Genomic DNA, 18,440 nt, shown 5'->3' with positions numbered 1-18,440 from the left:
AATTATTTCGGGACTCTTATTTTGAAATTATAGAGACTTGGCTCTGTTACAATGCTCTATATTTAAGTATTTAATAAATTAAGCTTTTTGAAGCCTTTATATTCACCAGATTAATAATTTTGATTTATGTGCTGACGGGGCACATTTCCATATAGTCGCATTTTTCTTTGCCAGTCCTCACTTCAGTTTAGAATAATAGATTCATCTAATCAAAATAACAACATTTGCATTGAAGCTAGGATAAAAATATTGATGTACATAGTTAGTCAATGATTGTTTTTGCTTCACCTATAGATGCCGCTGTCATACTGTAGAACCAAGTTGTTCTAACTGTAGAATCCTCCAGCGCCGGCCACAGTAGAACACAGAGGAACAATAATAATAATTTAAAAAAATGAAATTAAAAAAACTGCCCATGCCTAAATCTGCCACTGCATGCATTTGACGTTGACTGCTAAAAGAAAATCACAAAACAGTCGTAATGTGCATGCATCGAGCATGTCTGTATGGGCGGTAATGCGTGAAACAGAACGGCACACAGAAAAATGTAGAATACCCTAGCCTTCAGGCCTGTATAACACAACTTGCAAATGCAGTGCATATTTATTTCTCCACAATTTTAACATTACAGCATTCACACTGCATGTATATGAAACGTAGCTGCATTGCAGAAGCATAGCTGAGGCTACTTGGGCTGCATGTAGCATTCTAAACTCAGCAGAAAATAAGATGAAAATGCACTCTTAACCTGTAAATCAACACAGTTTTTTTACAATATAGGCTTTTATGAAGCAATAAAAAGTAAAAGTGCAAAATACTCACCCATTGTTTTAAAAAAATACATCTGTTGGGCTTGATGCAACTTACACAGACAAGTACGTAAACATCACATTCTACTCAGTAAATATGACTGAATCTATATGCTTAAACAGTTTATAGCTACATTTTGGGACTTAGGATTCGGTTCCATGTAGATTAATTAGCATGTAAATGTGAGCCCCCTCCTCATGTAAATTAGCATTCACTGCCATCACATTTGTAATAGGTCTCAATGGCCCACTCTCGAAAACCATTTTACAATCAGATTGATCTCTTTGTGTATTTGGTGACAGTAGGTTGAAATTTTTGCTGCTTAAATTAGTCTGTGCTTACCAAAATTCGAACCACTGCCCCCAGTGGCCAAAGCGGGATGTGTCGTTGAACATATGGGCTTGTATCACCTTCAGTTTAAATAATTGTATCACCTCCAGTTTTTACTTTAGGAAAGTAAAAATGTAATCTTAGATGGGAAAACCAACCTCCGAATCAAGCTCATCATTGATTAGGTGAACACGATTACTTCCTGGTTTCCGTGGGACCAGAACCCATTTCTCTGAGGCTGTTAGCGCAATGCGCTAGTTTTAGTAGTGCCACATGAAAAGGTAAAAAAATTTTAATTGATGCAAAAATGTCTGATGGGAGATGGAGCTTGTCAGTAATGCCAGAATGGGGTCGATGTCAGGGTACTGGAACATTCGGTAGCAAAATAGTGACTTCCTGTGTGATAAAAAGAATTACTCAATGTGGTAACCCAGAAAACATGTTATTTTCTGTATAGAGCTGCAGTTCGGGTACACTACAGAAATGCTTTCAGTGTGAAAGCCTGCTGTTGTAGTTACTCTACAGCACTGCTATTGTGAGCTGTGTGAAACAGGCCTTCGTTTGGACGCTAAAGAACGCCCTGACAATTTAAGCTTGGCAACCCAAAACTCAGAACAACAGTCAAAGAATTTTGGTTTCCTGTAACCATTACAGCTATTTTAATATGCACAAAGCAGCATGCAGAACGAAATGAGAATTCAGCCCACAAATCCTCTTGACTCTGACCCAAACCCCCGTGAGTGTAGAACATGGGGTTTTGTCAGTCATCTGTCTGCATGTATGAATCAAGGAGCATGTTATTGAGCAGTCCAACTAACCGATGAAGAGCAGCAATCATTAAGGAGCATCAAAGTGCCAGAGCTTCTCTCTTGTGTCCTCCAACAGAGCTGAGTGGACAATCTCTCATCACCTACATTCCATGGTTCTGTCTGGGAAAAGGCACAGAGATGACTCTGCAGACTGAGCTCCTTACATTGTGCTAACAGTTGTTTGGCAGAACGGTCCACACATTCCACCGGTCATGGGGCGGTTTGTCTTCAGTTCCCTTAAACCCTGACCCAGACCACCCCCTTGAGTCTTGAACAGAGATGGTTAGGTCCACACCGGTCATTTCAAGAAATGTAATGTGCCATAGCTGATGTTTTCTTCTTGCATCGTGTTTACCTTAAAGTAAACATGAAATAAAAATGAACCTAATTACCTTATTAACCCTCCTATTGCGTTCGGGTCATTTTTGACCCGGGAGAGGTAGATAACATTTTTTATACACCACATAGTTTTTAGCATGGGAACCTACCTTTGTCAAGATTATCAAAATATACATAAAATATTTATCTATTTATATTAACATTTTTAAATAAAATTGTTAAAGAGATTTAACCATTTAAAAAATATGGTTACATCTTTTGCGTTCTCCGGTCAATTTTGACCCGGGCATCAATAGTGGTTTTACACATGATATTATGTAGATTTATGAATTAAATTTTTTCTTATAAATACTTCACTTGCATTTAGCCTCTTTCCCATACTCTCTCACACACTTTTTTTTTTCTCTTACTGGGACTGTATCTTGTTTACAAACATGCACACACACATAAACATACAGTCACACACAGACACACACACATACATATCTGTACAATACAGACATGACAGATGTAACAAACACAACAAATAAACTAAATCAAAGGTACTACAGCCTAAAGAGGGTGTGGCAAATTCAAATTAGTCTAAATAGGGCTTGAAAGAAGAAATCGCACACATTTAATCTGCAGCCATCGGATGCCGAAACAGCTTACAGCAAACTCACGCATCAACATTCGGCAGTTCATGCAACTAAATAGAATAGATTTTGCTTAGAAACATAGTAAAGAAGTATTAATGTTGTATACTTGAGTTGTACAGTTGTTTTGATGAGATTTAGTTACAATATAGCCACCACCATTGTGTCCTTGAGGAAGGCACTTAACTCCAGGTTGCTCCGGGGGGACTGTCCCTGTAATAAGTGCACTCTAAGTTGTTTTGGATAAAAGCATCTGCCACATTCATAAATGTAAATGTAAAAAGAATACAATGGTTTCATAAATATTTACCACTAATTTGTACTGAGCAGTTACAGGGGAGGACTGGGAAGAGAAATTGGCCTGGGATTTTACATAGAAAGTGGCCCAAAAATTGTTGAGCGTGAGGAGGGAAATCTGGCCCAAAAGTCGATGTCCTTTTCTGCATATCGCTGCCCCCTTCGGCATATCGCGGCGCCGTTTGTGGCCCATTTCGCAGCCGGCCCACCGGGAAAAGTCCTGGTTCTCCTGATGGCCAGTCCGCCACTGAGCAGTTATGAGTAATAAGAAATTAATTCAAATGACTAGTGATTCTCACATTAGATGTTAAAATAAATTGTATATTACATTATATTCATACCAAGTTTAACAGAAATGTTGATAAAAAAGATTTCTTCACATGTGTCACACTTGTTTTGCTGTAGTTAATGTATATTTTGAAGTGTCAAAAATTTTTACTTAAAAAATGGCATATTAATTAATAACTTTGAAATTTGTCAGTTACCATGCTGAAAATATAAATCTTTTTACATGTATGAATAGATAAGAACTTATAAATGACTTACAGTATAGTTTTATATTAAAACCATCAGGTTATGAATGATTTATAAGCTTGAATTCCACCGGGTCAAAATTGACCCACAAATGCAAAAGGTGTATGCAGATTCTGAACACAATACGATGGTTAAAGCAATGTTCCAGGTTCAGTACAAATTAAGCTCAATTGACAGAATTTGTTGCATAATGATGATTACCACAACATTTTTTTTTTTAGACTTGCTCTTTGTTTAGTTAAATAAAGCAAAACATAAGGCACTTACAATGGAAGTGAATGAGGCCAGTCCATAAACATTCAAATACACATTGTTTCAAAAGTAGAGCCACATCGTTGTAGTGTGATATAATCGCTTACTAGCCTTATCTGTGTAAAGTTATATCCAATATTACAACTTTGTTGCCATGATGACACAATGCTAGTAAACCATATAAGTGATTTTATCACACTAAAATCATGTAGAACAGAGGTTTTATCACACTAAAGCATAACATTTCCATGACTTTTTCAAAAGAGGATTAAAAATACAAATAATGAGAGATGGATTTTGGCAGTCAGAAGAGAGAAAGATGCCAAATTTACTGTCACTCCCTCAACAGTAGTATTTTAAATATAGACGTTTTAAATTAATGGCAGGGTAATATATCTAAAAAAAAAAGAATGCTATAAATTTACACTAAATAATTAAAAAATTTTAAAAATAAAAAATAATTTGGTAGATTTGCACTGCTAAGTAAGGCAGAAATGCGTCATAACAGTCTGTAAAAAGGGTCTATTCTCTGTACTTTAGCGCTATACTGATCTATTGTTTATTGGACTATATAACACTAAACACTGCGTGCCCAATTATTAGGCAAGTGAGTGTTCTGATCTTATCATTATTTCCATGCACATTTACCAACTCCAAACCATATAAACTTGAATGCTTATTGGATGAAATCATTTTCAGGTGATATGTACAGGTATTTGTGTAATGAGGGAGGGTGTGGCGAAAGTGACTAACACCTTATATCAAGGTGTGCATAATTATTAGGCAGCTTTATTACCTCAGGTAAAATGGGCCAAAAAAGAGATTTAACTGACACTGAAAAGTCAAATATTGCAAAATGCCTTTCAGACGGATGCAACACTCTTGAAATAGCTAAACTATTGAGGTGTGACCACCGGACAATCAAACGTTTTGTTGCGAATAGTCAACTGGTGTGCAAAAAATGGATGGAGAAGAAAAGGTGCAAATTAACTGCAAAAGACTTGAGAAGAATTAAATATGAAGCTACCAGGAACCCATTATCCTCCAGTGCCACCATATTCCAGAACTGCAACCTACCTGGTGTGTCCAGAAGTACAAGGTGTCAAGTGCTCAGAGACATGGCCAAGGTCAAGAAGGCTAAAACACGACCACCACTGAATATATTCAAGTTGAAGCATCAAGATTGGGCAAAGAAATTCCTGAAGACAGATTTTTCAAAGGTTTTATGGACAGATGAAATGAGTGTGACTCTTGATGGACCAGATGGATGGGCCCGTGGCTGGATCACTAATGGACACAGGGCACCACTTCGAGTCAGGTGCCAGCAAGGTGGAGGAGGGGTACTGGTGTGGGCTGCTATCATTAAGGATGAGGTAGTTGGACCTTTTCGAGTTGAAGATGGACTGAAACTCAACTCTCAAACCTACTGCCAGTTTCTGGAAAGTACTTTCTTCAAGCAGTGGTACAGCAAGAAATCCTCAGCATTCAAGAAGGCCATGATCTTTATGCAGGACAATGCTCTATCACATGCATCCAAGTACTCCACGGCTAGCCAGCAAGGGCCTCAAAGATGCCCAAATAATGACTTGGCCCCCTTCCTCACCTGACTTAAATCCTACTGAGAACTTGTGGGCCCTTCTCAAACGTGAGATTTACAGTGAGGGAAGACAATACACCTCTTTGAACATTTGGGAGGCTGTCGTTGCTGCTTCAGTGAAAGTTGATCATGAACAGATCAAGAAACTGACAGACTCCATGGATGGAAGGTTCATGGCAGTTATTGAAAAGAAGAGTGGCTGTATTGGTCACTGAATATTTTTGAAAGGTCAAAAATGTTATTTAATTGTCATTTTGTGTTACTTATTTGTTGTACCTACTCTAAAAACTGAGAATAAACAATTGAGTTGGGAGAAATTCTTTTTGTAATTTAGTTGCTTAATAATTGTGCACACTAACGGTTGTCTAATAATTGTGCACACTTATATATTCCCCTGAGAAAGACAAAACTCACTTTTTCTTTGATAAACATTCAGGTTTGAGGCATTTTGGATTGACTGAGAGCTTTGTGTTTGTTCAACAATAAAATGAATCCTGAGGAATACAATTTGCCTAATAATTGTGCATGCAGTGTATATAGCACTGGAAATCCCTCTTTCACAAGAGAGCAGTAATAGTAATATTGAAAGTGACTGTCTCTCTAAGGACAAAAGACAGATGTAGCAGTAAAGTTCAAGCAAATTATTAAACATGTTCAGGTAAGCACAGGTTTTCATCACGCAGTTGTACTCGCTTCTAAGAAAAGTCATTACCCTTAAATGTTTTATGGAGAGTGCAATTCCATTTAGTAGGAGTTTAGTAGGTTGTGCAGCTCTCTTTAGACTGAAACTTGGACAGTGCTCTTTGAAACATATAAAGGAATAAGTCTGTCATTATTTACTCTCCCCAATGTTGTTTCCGAATCTGTATGCTGTTGTTTATACCATAGAACACAAAAGTAGACATTTTTGAAGAATCTTTATGGAGCTCTTTTCAAGTGTTGGAAAGTAACTAACCAAAAGTTGCGATGGGACTAACTTAACTACCATTTTTAGTAGTGTGACAGTAGTTAAGTTATTTTTACAATAGTGTAGCTTTTCCAGGAACAAGCTACATTTTCCAATGAGTAGCACTGAAGTGTCACAAAATGCCATATTTATCACTTTGTATTGCAAACACAACAATGGAAAGAGTAATCAAACACACACATCTAAACCGTCATCTTTCTTTCATTCTGTATGTAGCTCTGGGAAATCCCAATCATTGAAGTAAATCGGTTCTTTCGGACAGTTCATGTAAATGAACCGGTTAAAATAAACAAATAACTTATATTTAGTTAGTCGGTTTGTTTGGATGGTACATGTAAATGAACTAGTTCACACAAATTATTCACTGATGCAGCCTTAAAGGGACTTTGCCAGAAGTCACTTTCTTCTTTTTTGAAGCAAAATAATTCGTTCATTGCTGTTGTTAATCACTATATTTCGAGGTTGTTTATTAGTTTATACTTAGGTCTAGTATATCATATCGCGTCTGATACCGCACTCATGTACTTGTACCCGTGCTTGTAAAATGGCAGAGGCCTCCTCTTTGGCGCCCTCCCAGCACGTGGAGCCTTAGGCGACCGCCTAGTTCGCCTGTGCTTAGAAACGGCCCTGTCAACTATATCAACTAAATAAAAGCTCCATCAAAATAAAAGCTCAATTTAAATGAAAAAAGTATGACAGAAATATCACCACTGTAAAGTTATGTAATATTCACTGTAATACTACTACTACTCCTACTACTACTACTAATAATAAATTAATATTAATTATATTATATTTAACCAATATTTCACATCTGTGATGCTCTGTTACACAGCACTTTTTTTGACCAAAATATAACTCCAATGTTGTATTTTGGATTGTGCTGTGATGTTCTGTATAAAAGCACTTCATTTGATAAAAATTATAAAATGTTATGTTAAAAATTAATTGTTATATTTTCATTTGATTAAAGTTTTCACCAATTCATTTATTTAAACACCATTATGATGATAAAATGTAAATAAATGTTAATATGGAGTTCAGAAAAATAAAATAAAATAAAATAAAAACAGGTGTCGGACTTGGTATCGGCGAGTGCCAAAAATTATGTATCATTACTCGTATTCGTTCTCAAAAAAATGGTATCGGGACATCCCTAATAAATTTACGAATATGTTCTATTTAATGTTGTCACCCTAATTGTTTAATATTACTCTAATTAAATATATAACTACCAAGTGGTTTATTTTTTTCTTTAAATAGCTTCAATTTAACAAGATTCATTATTTACAGATTTAAAAATACAGTGTCAACAGCAAAACGGTTCTTGCATGTGTAATATGGCATGCCATTTTTTAATGCAGCTAGAAGCTTTTTTTTTTTTAAATGTTTTTGTACTTTGTGGAGCTTGACAGATGTGGTCACTGTGATCTGATTCTTTAAAAAAAATTCTACTTTTGTGTGAACTATTGCTTTAAGATTTGAAGTTCTCTTTGAAAAGGTTTGACCACTCCTGTGCTACAGGAAACTTCAGTAGATGTAAGGAGTTGAGATGAGAGATATAATGCGCTCAGGGTTCAGAGAGAGACTGGTAAATACAGGGATCTGCCCTTTGAATCAAACTGGTCTCGTAAAGACACCACATGTCACTGAATTATACGTTCGCATGATTAGAAGCTTGGGCTGCATAAACATCCCGTGTCAAGATTTACATTTCTCTGCTTAAGCACACGCAGCTGTTTATAGACGACTCCACAGACATGTGAAGCTCATGCTATACATAGAAGCAGAAAAAAAAACATCCTTATGCTCTCATTTAGATTAATGGATGCAATGTCAAATTAAATGTAAATTACGGAAAACATGGCTACCGATCAGCCATGTTACGATGGAAAGAACTGCTGTGTTCGACATTCATCAAAGTGGCAGTTTAAAGTAAAGTTGCTTAATGACGAAGTTTGCATAGTATAAGACGTGGCTGGTGCATCGTTCTGTAAAGCAACAAAAGTCTGTTCGGATTTCGCAGGAAACCCCAAGTGTTCTTTTTTCCCACAAATATAATTTTCTGTTTAGGGTTAGATGTCACCTCGAAATGGGCAGTCTACATCATACCTATTCCACATATATCATTTGACAAGTTGAGGAAACAAGACATTAATCTTTCCCCTCCACTTTTTAATATCTCAATTGCTTCTCCTAGATTGGAATGAAATTAAATGGAGAAGTCTCTTGCTTCTCCTGAGAAAAAGACCAAAGTAATCTCAACAGTCTCAAACTGTTTAGATTTGCCAAGATACCAAAGTCTGCATTGAAAAGTCAGAGAAGGAACTCTCATCAGACCACATTATCTGAGCTACTAGATCCACATCAATTTTATTGTTCTTTACTCTTACTGGACGTCAACAATTATCTCAATATGCTTCTATTTTTATATCTGCTAACAAATTTTAGGGGGAAAAATTATATTTAAATGAAAACCCCTGAGGTCATTTGGGGGGATATTTGGAAGCATCTGATGGTGGGTTGTGTCTCTGGGGCTGCAAGTTTACACTTGAGAGCCAACCTTAAGTGCACATACCAAAGACAGACAAACCTAAACACTGCATTTAGGTGCACGTCAAACAAATTGGGGAGAGTCCATGTTGAGAGGGTTATGTTATTTCATGGAAAGATACACAGTTTACATCAAATCTTTACAAGTGTCTCCCATGCTTCAGATAGACTTGATAAAGGGATGATTGTCAAGTAGTTCTGAGTTTAGATGGTTTTGTTTTGTCCAAATGTATTCCGCTCACCCCTAATGGTACAATAACATAATTTAAATGAAAACGTAGAACTTAAAATCAATCTCTCTGAACAATAAAAGTGTGCAAACTATTTGTGAACAAGTTCAAAATAAAAGAGGCCAAGATGGTGTAGATTGCTTTTGCTTTCTTAAAATTAGTGACAACTTATTCTAAACAACACGATAACACGGGAATTCGGCATGTTGCTTCCGAAAGTTCATATACCATGAAATCAACCCCATTCTGCCGAATTACTGACAAGTGCCATCACCCATCAGACAGTTTTGCATCATTTCATGCATGAATACATTTCCCTCACTACTGATTCGAGACATGGGTTCTGGTCACATGATGTTCACATAAACCAACCTGGTCTCATGAAATTTCCGTGAGCATTGCAAAGTTTTTGCAAAATTTAAATTACGTGCTTCATAACATGTTTGGCTGCACTTTTCAAGTGAAATGTCCAGCAGGGGGCGCCAAAACCGGGCAAAATGAGATTGTAATCAGACAAGGTTTTTAAGGTGAATTTTAGATGGAGGTTTTTAATCAAACGTACCTCCCTAACCTAAAACTTTACCCTAAACGTAACCAATAGTGTCTGAAAAGAGAAATGAGAGTTTAACGAAACAGATATCCTTACCCTTAACCAACATCTAACCTAAATGCAGAAGCGAAATGAAAAGCACATTTTCTGAAGCAACCACATCAATTCGTGCCACTTCTCTGTCTCTGTCATGTCACGTGTCAGCTTGATTCCTTGTCTGGCTTTGAACCGCGGAGTCCAAAGTCCAGCGCTCTATGAGGTGCACTACCACGCAAGCTAATCATATTGGAATACGTGTATATATGTAGGTGAGTCTGTAATACAAGTGTTAAAATGTATAATAATAATAAAATAAAAAAAAATGCGTTAGAGTAAAAGTGCCTCGATATCATAACATAGCAGGGTCTGAGTAATAGAGAGAAAAATAAGTGTTATTAAAGTCATAATCAGCCACAGAAGTCATGATTTGAGTGAAAGTGAAGAAAACACAGTTGTTGTAGCGCCTCTAGTGTTCATTTCACCTGGAAACTGCAGAAAGTCGCTTTGAATAAAAGCATCTGCTAAATTACTAAATGTAAATGTATCTTTCTAAAACATGGCCAGAGGCACGCAAGAAAATGGCTAATGTTAACTGAATCTCTCTGCACAATAATAGTGCGCAAAATATTTGTAGAAACTTTAAAAACAAGAGAGCCCAGCAAGGTGCAGATGGCTTTTTGCTTTCTTAAAATTACTGACAACTTCTTTATTTATCTTTTTAAAACATGGCCAGAGACATGTGCAGTATAATGACTAAATGTTCACAGAATCTCCTATGAATCTTTCACTTTTAGTTCTATTTACTATGGAGAGAAGTTGGAAGTGTTCGGAAGGGGGATAAAGAGCAGACACGTCTTGGCATCCACACAGCAACATTAAAAGTGTGTGGTTTCACAAAAATAATAATCTCGAGAGCAGCTGTGTAAACATTTAACTGAGCACGCCTCTTGTGGCACGGTACGGGATCCTCATGTTCGGCTGTGTATTTTGCTAGATGCGATTGTGCACTTATCAACACTTATCTAAATGCCTGCGCTTGTCTTTTCTGCATCTCAGTCGATATTGACATAACCCTGGCCCGTGATGTTGTCATAGCGACTGGCTTTAGGAATGTAACAATTTTATTGAATCTGCTTTATGAAAGTGTATCTATACTTCCAAAAATTATGCACTTGCAAATACAGCAAGGAGATCTAATGGGTTTTGAAAATGCACTTACAGTAAAAACAGACCAAAATCCACATTACAGTGGCTTATTAAAGGGATACACTACCCAAAAAAGAAAATTCTGTAATTATTTATTCAACCTCATGTCACTCCAAACCTGAATTTCGTTCTTTTTTTAGCTGTCCTTTTTGGAGCGTGACAGATGTGGTCATTATGAATTGTCATAGTATTGAAAAGAGCTGCATGAAGATTCTTCAAAACAAATAACAGCATACGGGTTTGGAATGACAGAATTATCATTTAATATTCCTTTAAAAGCAAAACAACTGTAAGTGAATTCACACATGCAGTATTAAAAATGAATCTGTCTAAAGTACATTACAACTCTTAAGGCCTAAGCAAGACTTCCAGCAAGTTTCCAGCCCTCTCGGGTCATGTGACTTAATTGCCTGTTTGCTCAATTTATCTCTCTGCTTTAGGTTCACAGAGTGTAGAGGATAATCAGCTGGATCAAACACTGCCTTAAATTACAGCAGAGAATCAAATGGTGGTTGATGCAGCCTATTCATCCGCATAGGTAAACATTGTGCCTATAATCCGCAGTTTCTCTTTCCCTAACTCTCTCTCTCTCTCTCTTTGTTGTCACACACTCCATTACCATGATGTGCCACTAAGACTGTCGTAAACAAACCCCAGATGCGTAAGAACACAACTCTTTGATGCAGGTTCGAAGACCTGTCTGCTGGTATCATCTGATTGTCAAGGAGGACTTAACAGAGAAAACACATGGTTTATATTTGGAATGGAAGACTTGTTTACTACTTACACAGTACACACTTTATACTGCATGCTGTTTATTAAAAACAGCAATCATGTTAAATATCATCTGGGTATGGAGCGCAACAGTGGGCACCCACTTTTTTGAAATATTTTTCCCCCATAGGGACTTCATAAAATACTTCATAAATGAGTTCTAAACCATGAACCAAACCAATGGTGAATCGCAACATTACAAACTTTGATTTTAGGCAAAATAAAGTTGTTAAAAAATTCAAAGTTCAATGAAGCACTGCGAATGATGTAATCTAATTAAAAATAATGGAAAAATATAAAACTATTGATTTAAAGTTCTTGATTATAAACAACTTTAACAACAATACAATTACAAAGTAATTCATTACTCTAATTATTTTTAGTAAAAAAAAATGTATGTAATACGTTACATTTTATATTCTTGCAATCAGATTACAGTTACTGACTTTCAATTAATTTAATTACTTTTAAGTACATTATAGGGTTATGCTTATTTCCAATATATATATATATATATATATATATATATATATATATATATATATATATATATATTATTTTTTATTTTAAGTAGAATACATGAATTATGGCACCGTAATGAGTCATTGTGAAAGAGAAATGTCAGATGCTTGTGTGCAATGAACAAAGAAGATAAATAGATATTATTTAGAATTTATTGAGTGGAAAAGTGTTTTAGAAAGTAAATGAAAATTAAAGTAATTAGTAATGTGATTACTTTTAAGTGTAGTAATTAGTAAAGTAATTTGATTACAATTTGTAGTGAATTACTATTTTTAAGTAACTTACCCAACACTGACTATAAGTATAGAAACAATATATTTAGTTTTTTTCCCAAAGTATTCAGATATCTGCAAATATATCAGTAGTTTGAGATTGTAGGGAGACTGACGTGATTGCGTCATTCACAGTGGGAGTGGGCGGTTTCTGCAGAGATCTTTTGCCGCGGTTTGTTTGGCACGATTCTCTGATTGGTGAATTTGCCCCTTCTGGATCATGGGTTGTGTAGTTGTTCACAATGAATTCCACTAACACAGAATAATGTCTTTAACAGAAGCATATATCATCGATTTACAACCTCACAGAGATCACAGTCGGTCTGTCTGTAACCTTGTGCGACCCCCGTGTCCACAAGCGTGGACATTGTATATTGACTTCGCTATACGCAATGCATAATTTAAATGAATAAAAACAGACTGATACTGTTCACAAGACTCTAGACTGTTATTTAAAGGGTTAACTTCTGCCGCACTGAGTCACATGACACAGCAGCATGCCGTCGATTTCCTTGAAGTGCTCCTTCAGACGCAGCGCCAACAAAAGTGCCTCAAGTAATAAATCTCATACACATCTCGTACACAAATAAGATTCAACACTAACACATCTGTTCTTCACTGTTCTGAGACCAGTGAAGACAGACAGCACACTGGAGGTTAAGTCATTCACTAAATAGGTAGCAAAGGAGCATCTTATAGCTTTCTATGCAGCTAAGTACATTCAATCCTAACATCCGGTCAAAAGTAAAATTGTAGGCTGCAAATAATGTTTGGACCACACAACATGTTTGGCAGACATGGGACAATGGTAATCATTACATAGATTCAGAATTTTTTAATGCTACATTTTATTTTAACATGGTTGGCAGTGATTGGATGATGCTGGACATTACTTTGAATAAGAATAATTTATTCAGATTTACAGAAAATCATCTGTAATGTCTGTAACGTCTCAAAAACATGGAAAACATAAACAATTTGAAAAAAAAAAAAATCTGATTTTCTATAGCTTCGTGTTATTTAATATTTCACAACGTAGTCTCGCTGTCCACATATGTGGACATACATTTTTAGGAAAACTATTGGCTCTAGAAAAAATAAATAAATAAATAAATAAATATATATCTTGTTTATTAGATGTTACTAGTTACAAATCAAAATGGGAAATGGAAAATGCACACAGCAGTCACACAGGGTCTCAGGAGGTTAAAGATTTAAAAGTAATCGTTAAAAACCAGTTCACCTAGAGAAAAAATGAATGGGGTTTTTACTTCCGGAACCCAACTGTTACGCTCTGTTGCATACATATAGAAAATGTGCATAATTTGCACAGAATATATATTGTATACTGCAAAAAAAAAAAGTGTGAAACTTTAACAAATTATTCAGGAAAAATATAGTTTATTTGAGCTGTAATGTTGTCTAAATCATCCTTTTGAGGTGGGACTATTTTACTAGGTGGAGGAACATCTGGTTATACATTACTGACATAATTCCTGTGGGTGAAGTTTGCGCAACATAAACAATGGCTGTGTTCAGAATGAAATACAAGGGTACTGTCTGCTGCATACTATGCAGTATATACTGCAAATTGTCAACTATTTGATATTGCTCACCCTAAGCAAGTAACTTGTCCTGCACCACTTACGGACTTTCAAAACTTTAAATCATGATGCGCTATTACTTTTGTAAGTGATCAGATGACAAAACAGGCAAATAAATCCCATAGACATTTAAGAGAAGAGTCGAGTTATAACTAGAGACCAGAATATCATAGAGACATGAGCTCTGTTGAGTCTGTTGGCCAATATGCAACCACCTAGCAACCATGTAAAATGTGTAGTATGCAAAATTGTTGTCACATGGCCTCATTACTTTACATTTAATTCAGCGAGTGATGTTCGGTTATCATTTTGGGGGGGGGGGATTTGTTATTTTACATTTTGGCAACTTTTAGCGGTATGATAAAGGCTGATTTAGGCTTCTGTGAACCTACAGCTTAGGCTCTGCGTAGTGTTTAACACGTTGGTTTGCATTTATAGTTCTGCGTTGGTGTCTGCAATTACACAGCCAAATGCTAATTATACATTCATAAATAAACAAAAGCAATGTAATTTTTGGATTCAAAAGTATTTATTAAATTAATGTAGCATTAAAAATGAGTTCAAAGTATGTGAATGTGTTAAGATTTAGGTAGGCTACATATTATTTATTATACATGTTGCCTGCATTGCAGGGAGCAAATTAATGAGAAAAATACTGTATGCTTGCTCTTGAGTTGCTTAAATAATAATAAATCAATATATTGGCATACTTTTGACGTTCCGTGCTGAAAAATAAATCATCAGTTAATAACTATACCTTGCTTGGCGAACACTAAATGGGTGTCGTTAAAGACTTTACAATGCATATAGGCAATATAACCAACTCTTATCAGGTGCTTTTTAATTTGCTGACAGATTAAAAGTGTTCAATTTCCATAACTTATGAAATATGATTATTTACTGTACAAAATACTGTCAAACATACTGTTAAATCATTGTGCAGATCGGAAAGTTTGTGAGTAGAATACAACACATATTATTTCACTCACATATCAAATTAATATCAAGTAAAATCCCTGAAAAAAAAATTAGCTTTTAGAGTTTATAAGCTGTAAACAGATATCTTTTGTCACATTTTGCTTGTAACTTCATGAAACACAAACAGAACATAAAAACAGCAGATGCTTTAATGGTCCTTAGTCCAAATACAATGTGATATGATGCATAGATGTTAAAATAATCTAGGTAAAATGAAATGCTACCTCAGATATCGTTGTTATCAATCCTGGGTGGCGGTCTCTGGTTACAATGTGCACCAATCACAGCTGTTGTGGTCTCCGTCGACACGATGCGCAGTTACATTTTTGAAAAGGTGCACTTCAGGCTGCGGCATAGGTATGACGCAGAAGTATAAATCGGCCTTAAGGTGTTAAAACAGTTGAAATTGTTAAAAATCACAACTGATATCACTTCCGGTCACTCTGGGAATGGAGGATCAAACTGATTCCATTGCATTTCGGCATGCTAGTTTTTATCGTAGTTTGCTAGTGTGTTTTAGATTGCACATTTTGGCAAAGGTTATCTAGGTATTCCATACATAAAGAATGCATACATTTGTTTTCTGTGGGAATCAACAGCATGCCAAAGATGCTGTCCATAGACATTATGTTGTAAATAACCCAGAATATTACTTGAAATGTTAAAACCAGCATATTCTACAAAACTATATTTCAGCAGTAAACACAAATGTTTTAAAAAGCTGCAGTGGATAATCTACTGCTCCTCATTTATCCGCATTGTGAGAACACTACTAATCAAACAAAATTCCCAAAAGTATTACAGAGCAAACTATACAAGGACTTAATTTATGATACTCAAAGTTAGCGTTCCCTACCTTAATCAATATTTTAACAGAATAAAGCTGGTTCGAAATCTGCTATTGTAAACGTGAGCTATACAGTGTTTATGACGACTGAAAAGAAACTTGTTGTGAGCTATACAGAGGCCCCTTTTAAAAGTACTTTCTGTTTGATTGTTCTTTTGAGACAGGAACATAAACAACACAGGTAATTAATTCCTATATCTCAGATCTCACAGTTATCTTATATTAGACAGTAATTCATCTTTGATTAATTTGTCTTTTCCGTTCCTGTTGCTGAGAATGAGCAAAAGCCCCTCTCACTTGGTTTGTGTATGGATCATTGAGAAACACTGGGCCCCCTTGTCATTATGTCAAATTCTACCGAAGAACGAAAAATTCTATTTTCCTAACCTGGTTAAGTAATCATATTACCTCAGGCTCCATTAAGTGGAACAAACAGTAGCCTAGAAATTCAGCTTCTTTTTTCTTTTTACGTGCCTTGAGTGACAGATTGGCTTTCATCAAAGGGGCCAGAATCGAACTTATGGAGTCCTTTCGCTTTGCTAAGAATACTAAATTGATCCTCACATGCAGAACATCTGGTGAAAAGCAATTTCCACCCAAGTGTTTTAGTATTTCCTCATAATTAATTTCACATGTACATGACAAGAGCTACTGGCCTCCCAGAACAGGCACACAAAAGCCAGCTTTGTTCCCCTATGTCAAAAAGTACGCTGTGGTTCCTCGTTAAATCATGCTCCTTTGACGCTCCTATCAATGATGAAAGGTCGCCTTGGGAAAGGAAATCGTATCTTCTGTCCCAGAAGCTTCAAGAAGCCACAGTTTACGCATACGTTTGGCATGAAAAAGTTCGATAAGTGAGCAAACTTTACTTTGAAGTCTATTTGAAGTGTTGCTCAGTGATGCAAATGGCGGAAGAAACACGGTATGGAATTTCGAAACACCTGAAAGGAATGTTCCGGGTCCTTAACCCTGAAAATTCCTTTAGGTTTAGTGTCACAAAACTGAATTGTGAATAAGAATGACTGTTTTCAGACAGTTTTTCATTGGTCGGATAAACAGATAGTCCCGCCCCCAAACTCACCCCATTGGTTGAGCCGATGTTGTCATGTTGAGTTGGTCAGAATGCTCCAACAAAGAGTTTTGAAAGCGCCACAGCCACTTTGTTTAACACTTCCTCGTCTTTCATTGGTCATACAAACAGATACTCCCACCCAGAAACGCACACCATTGCCTGACCCAATGCTGCTATGTCAAGCTGCTTAAACGCCAACCTAGGAATGGCTTACTTATAGTTGTCTGCATATTATGGGATAGTAGAAAGTGTTTTGACATTGAAAAAATTGCTCAAATCACTGTGAAATAAAGATGAAGTCAAATAAATGTAGAAAAAAACTGATTAATACACTCAAACGCTCATGTATGGTACTTGTAAAATTGTGTGATTGCAGTGTTTATGACATTACTCATTTTTTTTCCGTACACACTTTTTATTTGTCAAAACATGTTCACTGATCCCTATGATATTCCATAATGCTCTCAAACCAGAGAGAACAGAGGCCTACAACTCGAGACATAACAGCACCTGGTTTTACTTGTCTCTTAGAGTGAGATGTCTCAAGATAAAAGACAGTCCCCATCAGATTAATCACTAAAGCCACCGGGCGAGCTGCTGTCCGATCAAACGAGTATGTTTGTATAGCGTGTCTGAGACCACCTGCATATACAGTACATATGTACAGTAATGCTTTCTTGGCTAAACCTGCTGCCGTTTGTAAGCATATTGTTTTTGCTAGCGGACTTCCCCCTCTTTAAGGTCAACGTTTTAATACGTAGTGGTTTTGCAGACATTTCATGTTGCTGAAGTGAGATGTGAATGGCTTGAATTTGTCATAAACAAGTGAACAAGAATGGAAAATATGTTGCTGTTCTGATACTGAATCCAGAAAAGCAGGTGTTTCAGGTGTTTTGGGTAACTGTCATGTTTAAAACTATGAAACATCCTGTTTGCCAGGCTTCAAAGACACTTGAAAGGTGTTCCTCTGAAAAATCAAAGTGTCTCATTCTTCTCTATCTTTATAATTTATTCTTCTAACTTATTTGTTTTGGCTTACCATTTCTCTATGTTTCCTATCCTTTCAACGAAATTATTCAGCAAACACCATGGCATATTACTAGGGCTGGGCAATGTAGCTAAAAAATTATACCATGACAATATTCAATATTGGACAATATTCAATCTCAATATTTATATATTTATTGCTCTGAATTGTTTAATAAGGTGCCATTGTTGCGAAG

This window comes from Myxocyprinus asiaticus, chromosome 19 (genome assembly GCF_019703515.2).
Source record: "Myxocyprinus asiaticus isolate MX2 ecotype Aquarium Trade chromosome 19, UBuf_Myxa_2, whole genome shotgun sequence".
NCBI classification, from domain to species: domain Eukaryota; kingdom Metazoa; phylum Chordata; class Actinopteri; order Cypriniformes; family Catostomidae; genus Myxocyprinus; species Myxocyprinus asiaticus.
Note: the sequence above shows the minus strand (reverse complement) of the source record.